The sequence below is a fragment of the Amaranthus tricolor genome, chromosome 6 (assembly GCF_026212465.1).
Source record: "Amaranthus tricolor cultivar Red isolate AtriRed21 chromosome 6, ASM2621246v1, whole genome shotgun sequence".
NCBI lineage: Eukaryota > Viridiplantae > Streptophyta > Magnoliopsida > Caryophyllales > Amaranthaceae > Amaranthus > Amaranthus tricolor.
Genome location: NC_080052.1, coordinates 28501137 through 28507826, shown reverse-complemented (window position 1 = coordinate 28507826; position 6690 = coordinate 28501137).

The following is a 6690-nucleotide window of genomic DNA, read 5'->3' as shown; positions in this document are numbered from 1 at the left end:
TATAGTTTACGCTTTAGAATCATATATTATACTAAAAAAGCTTAAAAAATTTTAAGTATCGCAATTAAAGAGAGTTTGTTAAATGGAATTAATTTATTGGCTAAAGAAAAGTGACATAACATTTGATCTTGATCAATATCTCTACAATTAAAGTATCTTAAACTAGCATTATTTATAGTTAAATTGATGACTAAATTAAAGAATATAATATACTGCATAATATATTGTCGACAATTTTCAAAATTGTAGAGTTAATTTATACATATAACCGTCAAAATTGATACATATAACCGTCAAAATTGAGTGTTTTTACTACATAATTATCTGTCTTTATTTTTTTAATATCATATGTTTGTATATGTCGATTTAAAAAAAAAATTACATTGCATGAGTTTCCATACTATCATGTACTCACTTTATTAGTATCCTTAATTTTGATATTTAAGGAAGCTTCATTTTAATTAAAGATAATACCTCACGTTACTATTTGATAATTGGGTCCGGTCATTTATAAATCCTATCATAGGAATATTAATTTGTAGAATTGAGTTGATTGTGAAAAATTTGCAAATATGTTTTTATCATTTTGTATTTGTGCCATATTAATTAAAAATTCTATCAGTTAACGGTGTAGAAAGAGGGTGACGGGTTGGCTGAAGCGCAAAAGTTAGCAGAGTGAAAGTAGCAGTTAGGATTCTGATTCTGGTTGGCGATTTAAATCCAAATTCTGTACACATGCCCTCTGATCCTGTCCCTTCCATCCTTATGATACTCCACTATACTCTATCAATTATCATTAGAATAACATTTTAGAATTAGACATATGGGCAATGAAGAGTTGATTTTATCCATTGATTTTTTTTGCTGTTAAATTAATTTTATAAAATAGGAGTATTATTTTCTTGTTTATAAATATGGTAAAAAAGGTAAAAGACTATTCTAGTATTCCGCATAAGGTAAGATTCAGTGTAGTTTTTTTTTTGTGAAAGAGACGGACATACTATACCCGATAACCTTAAACAGGGAGTAAAGAGGGTTATGCACAGTAAACCCCTTAGGTGATACCTGCGTCCGGTAGGGGTCGAACCCTACACATTTTGCTCCACATTTAGATACTCTATCCATTGAGCCACATACAAATGCTTTTTAAATTAAGGAATTAAAAAAAATATAATCTTCTTAATATTTTTAACAACTCGAAATGATGCGAGTATTATTATGGAAGTATAATAATGAATAACTAGTACTTTCTTTGTTCCAAAACACAAACATTTGACTTTAATGCACTATGTTTAATACTATCGCTAATTATAAATAATGAAAAATTATAAATATTTAATATTTGTAATCTTTGTATCAAGACAAATCAATTAAAATTCCACTTAAGTATGTTTTTATTAGAGTAATTGGTTTGAATGAGTATTATCATTAATCAAGGGTGTATAAATATACAAAGTAAACCCTATAATTAGGGAAGGGATATAAACTTGCACAATATATAAAATATTTACATAATTAATCATATCTACTATCACACCCTCTCAGTTGAATCGAGTGGTTTACAGACGCTCTGAGCCTGACACGAAAATCATCAAATAGAATTAGGAAGGCCCTTGGTGAATATATGCTATCTGATACCAAGAAGGGACATGAAGGACATGGATTTCACCCCGTTCCACCTTTTTGCGAACAAGATGTATATCAATTTCTATACATTTGGTGCGTTGATGGTGAAATGGATTGCCAAAAAGGTAGACCGCACTTACATTGTCACATATACCAAAGTGGCCTTCGTAATAGGACATTGCGGTTCAAGAAGGAGATTATGAAGCCAACAAGACTCAAAAACAATTATAGATAAGAAAAACCAATCATACATTGAGAGTAATGAATGAATAATACAATATTTCTAATATTATATCTACCTATTTGTAATAGAACGAAGGAAGTATATATTCTAAGCCGGCTGTTGATTTAATTTTCTAGCCTGGCTTCTATCGCTGTAGTAATTAAAAGAGGTAGTCTAAATACATAATGGTGATTTGTAATAATAGAATGGGGCTTTTAGAATTTTAATTTATCTTTTCTTACTTTGTTTAATTTATTAGTACACCCTCCATCCCTATGAGATTGCACCCAATTTATATTGGGTAAAATTTAGTGAAAAGTGAAATTTGGTTGGAGAATAACACAAAAAACAAGTGGATGATAGAAATGAGTGGTTAAGATAGAGAGAAAAAATTAGTTTGTGGATGAGATTTAAAGAAAAAAGTGAAGTCATTGCCAAAAAAGGAAAAGGTGCAAATTGAGTGGAATAAACAAAAATAAAAAGAGGTGCAAATTGAGAGATACAGAGGAGTATTTGTTTTATCTTTTCATGGTAATTTAAAAATCACGGTAATTAATTGAAAATTTGGTAATAAAATTAGAGTATTAGTATCAGCTAGTCTCTTGAGAGACGTAAATCAAGTCCAACCCATTAAAAGATTAATGCCTACTTATCGTATTCTTAATGCCTACTTATCGTATTCTTAATGCCTACTTACATTATCCTTAATGGTTACTTTTCGTATCCTTAATGCCTACTTTCGATATTTTAAATGTCTACTTACATTATTCTTAATGCCTACATACAATATTTTACAAAATATATAATAAATCGACCTAATTAAAAATAATCTTTCAAAGACACAGTCTATCATATCATTTGTGTAGTGGTATTCGTAGGCCTTAAAATAAATTGTCAGTGTCCTATCTCATCAATGGCGTTACTATTGATCATGACATGGGTGGTGGACCTGCTGCCCTATGGAAATTGTACTCCTTTATTCATAAAATACAGATGTTTTGGGGTACAAATGTTAAAATGGACTTTCAGATAAACAATGTAATTTACATTAATTGTTAATTGATATGTAGCATTATGTTATAGATCTTAAAGTTTTATAATATTGTTATTATTTTTTACCTTAATTATTTTATTAGTTTTATATTTACCATTTTATGATTATTTACAAATAAACGTAATTGACTAAGATTTTCTAGTTAAAATGTTATATTATGAGTTAGGTTATTTTTTAATCTTGTCGGGTTTGGGTCAATTCGATTTTGTCAAAGAATATTTTAAATTATCATTTAATCTTAATTTTTTAAAAAATATATTTAATAATTTTTTAATAAAATAATATTTTCTTATAAAAAATTTAATATACCAATTGTGAGGTAGCAACAAAAAATATAATTGTTGACTAAAAGTATAAAAATTGACATGGAATTTAAAATTTTGACAAAATTAGAAAATGAGTCAAAATGGTGTAATTAGATTATGTCTGAATTAAACCCAATTTTTTCAATATTTTTAGTGTAAATTGTTTTGGGAGTATAGTTCGAACTTTTCGAATTATAACCCACTTTTTTTGTCAAATTCTAAGTTAATTTCTAATGGGATAAAAATTTAACAGATCTAATTAAAAGTATAAGTGATTCTAGCCTTCATAATTGGTTTTTTTTATAGAAGTACATATTTGGCTAATATTTTAAATTTGTGCTTGTTTTGCACTTCTACTAGTTTAAGTACTCCATTCAGTTTCGTTAATTTTTAATACTATTTTTTTTTATTTGTTCTTCTCATTTAGTTATTTTAAAAATTTAACGTAAACTTAAAAATCAATTAATTTTAATTTTGAGTTTTTAAAAATTTTAGAAAGTTGATATTTAGAAATAATATATATTAACGCGAATTTATTAATATCTCACATTAATATAATTTTTTCATATAAATCAATAAAAAATCATAGTAAAAATTTAACACTGAAATTCGTAAATTTTATTTTAAAAAAACATATATATGTTGTGAACTATATTTTAAGAATTCATTCATCAATATTTCTTAATAATCACGTAGCCTTTTTATTAATTTTCGTTAGCTCAACCAAATAAAGATTCTATGCTTTCATTGTCTCATAAATGAGATATAATTTATAGCATGTCATATCAATAAAGAAAACTAGATATGACGTATAAGCATGTTTCCTTCAACTTAACTAAGACAAAGTTATTAGTTATAGAAAATTGAATCAATTTTAAGCAATCAATTAGTTTAATAGTTTTGAACTTAATTATTGATCAAAAGTGAAATAAAATGATAGACAATGTAACCTTAGTTTGTTCACCTTTAACATAATCCATTTACAAAGAGGCCTTGGTCTAAAAGTATGAATTTACAATTGCTTAGCAAATATAAGGTAAAAATACTAGCTATGGCACAATTATTATCTCTAAATTGTACTCTTTCCGTTTTCTATTGTTCTTCTAATTTAGAATATTTCATTTTAAAAAGAGAGAAATTTGACTGTAGTGTTTGAGAGATATATCGAAGATAAAATATATTCAAGTAAAATCTCGTTAGATTCGTCTTAATGTATACTTTATTATCATATATTTTTTATAATTTTTTATGATGCATGTTTAAAAATATTAAGACTTAAAAATTACTTCGAAAAATATGTCAAAAATAAACGGGATTAAAAATTAAAAATACAAAACATAACATATTCTGCTAAGTGTCTATGTAGATAAATGTTAGTCTAGAGCTTTAGATACTAATCATCAGATATAACTAATACAAAAGGCACATTTATTTGTATCACTATTCCTTGTTTATTTAATTTTTTTTACACAAGAGTGTAAATTTTTTTTCTACAAACAAAAAATAAAATAGATATAAAATGAATAAAACTACAATAGATGTATAAGTCAAGTATAAATACAAAATTTATGTAGGAAATGTAAAATGCTATATCTATATGTCTTACTCCTATTATATTAATTATGTAAAGGTAGGGCATAATGTTGAGGGAAGCATGATGGGTTGATTATTGAACCCAATTGAATTCACGCAACTTGATTGTATTGATAAGTACAATTCAATTTTGGGCATGTAGATGATTGATGCCAACACCCACCAGAATGTCTAGGGGTGCAACTTTACTAATTTCGTCTCCTAAATTAACTTTTGGAGCTAAGTTTATTATTTAAGGATACCAATTTACTCATATATATATATATATATATATATATATATATATATATATATATATATATATATATATATATATATATATGCTTTTTTCTTATAATTGGGTTTTACATTTCTCTACATAAGTATATCCAGTATATCCTACTTGTAAAGCAATAATCGTCGTGTATCAAAGAAAATAAGAAGGTTACGACCAGTTAGATCCACGAACTAAAAGACTTTTATATACAAAATAAAAGGCTCAGAATATATTCATTGGCAAGACCAATAGCTAATCTTAATAGGGTGAATTTGATTTGCCCGTATTAAAATTTTTTTAAACGTATTGTCATAACTCATTTATTTTCAAATTGGGTAGGCCGGGCTTAACGGGTAGCCCAAAAATTATCAAGTGAACGATCCATAAACAATAAATAACACTATAAATATCACTTTTGAATCTTGATTGAATTTTTTAATAAGCTAAGATTTTTTTCTTCATTGAGAGTCGTGGTTAGTAGAATATGTATTTAATAGTGATTTTGTTTTTTATTCCATACAATATATGCCACTAAAATTGTGAATTCAAAGACTCACACACAACATGAGTGGTTTACAAGTCCTTTAACTCCCCAACCGTTACTCTTGAAACTTGGAAATATTGGACCACATTCGTTCTTCGATACCATGTTTTGCTCTATATTCAAATGTATTCCTTTTAACTAAAAAATTCTCAAAAAAATAATTAAATAGACAATTTTAAAGAGACGGAAAAATAAATACTTGCACAAATTTGTGACAATGTCCAAAAAAAATAAAATCACATGAAGGAATCAGAGAATAAAAGATACTCAAGAAAAAGGCCTTGAATAAACAATAACCATACCTTTTTCATTGATGGGAAACTGTTGATATTGTAGAGAGATTCTTTTAGAACCTTCTTTTCTTATCAATTGCAACAATTAGTTTTTAAATATTATTGAAGTTATATTATGAGTAACAAAATTTCTATTTTATATGTTAGTTTTGTCATTATTTAGAATAATTTAATTTATGGAGTATTTTTTTTAAATACAGCGAAAAGAATCAAATATGAAATGTGAATCTTTTGTAAATATTCATTATTTTTGAAAAAACTTATAAATTTAAAGAGGTTAAATACAATACTATATATATTTTCCTTGTCAAAATTATCTAAATGACAACTCGTTAAATCATTAATTTTTGGCAAAATGTTAAAAAACTACCTAACATAAACCCAACTTTGCAAATAACTACCTTAAATAAAAAATTTTGCAAAAAACTACCTTACATAATCCATTTTTTTGCAAAAGAGTACCTTGTAACGGAATTTGGCGTTTGACCGGCATTTTTAACCGTTGACCATCACGTGCCTTGCACGTGGTCCCTTTATTAACCTAAAATCGTCTTCTTTTCAATTCAGAGCATTCGAAGTACTGCTTTCATTCCTTCTTCTTCGCAGCGAAGAACCCTAAATCTTCTTCGTTTCAATTCACAGCTTTCTTTCATTCAATTCGCAGCGAAGAACCCTAAATCTCTAATTCATTCAAAGATCATCGTTTTCTTCCAATTAATCAGCTATGTCTTCTTGTTCTTCAAGCGAAAATTCTTCAATTGAAAAATGTGGGTGTGGAGTTCCCTTTGCAAGGAGG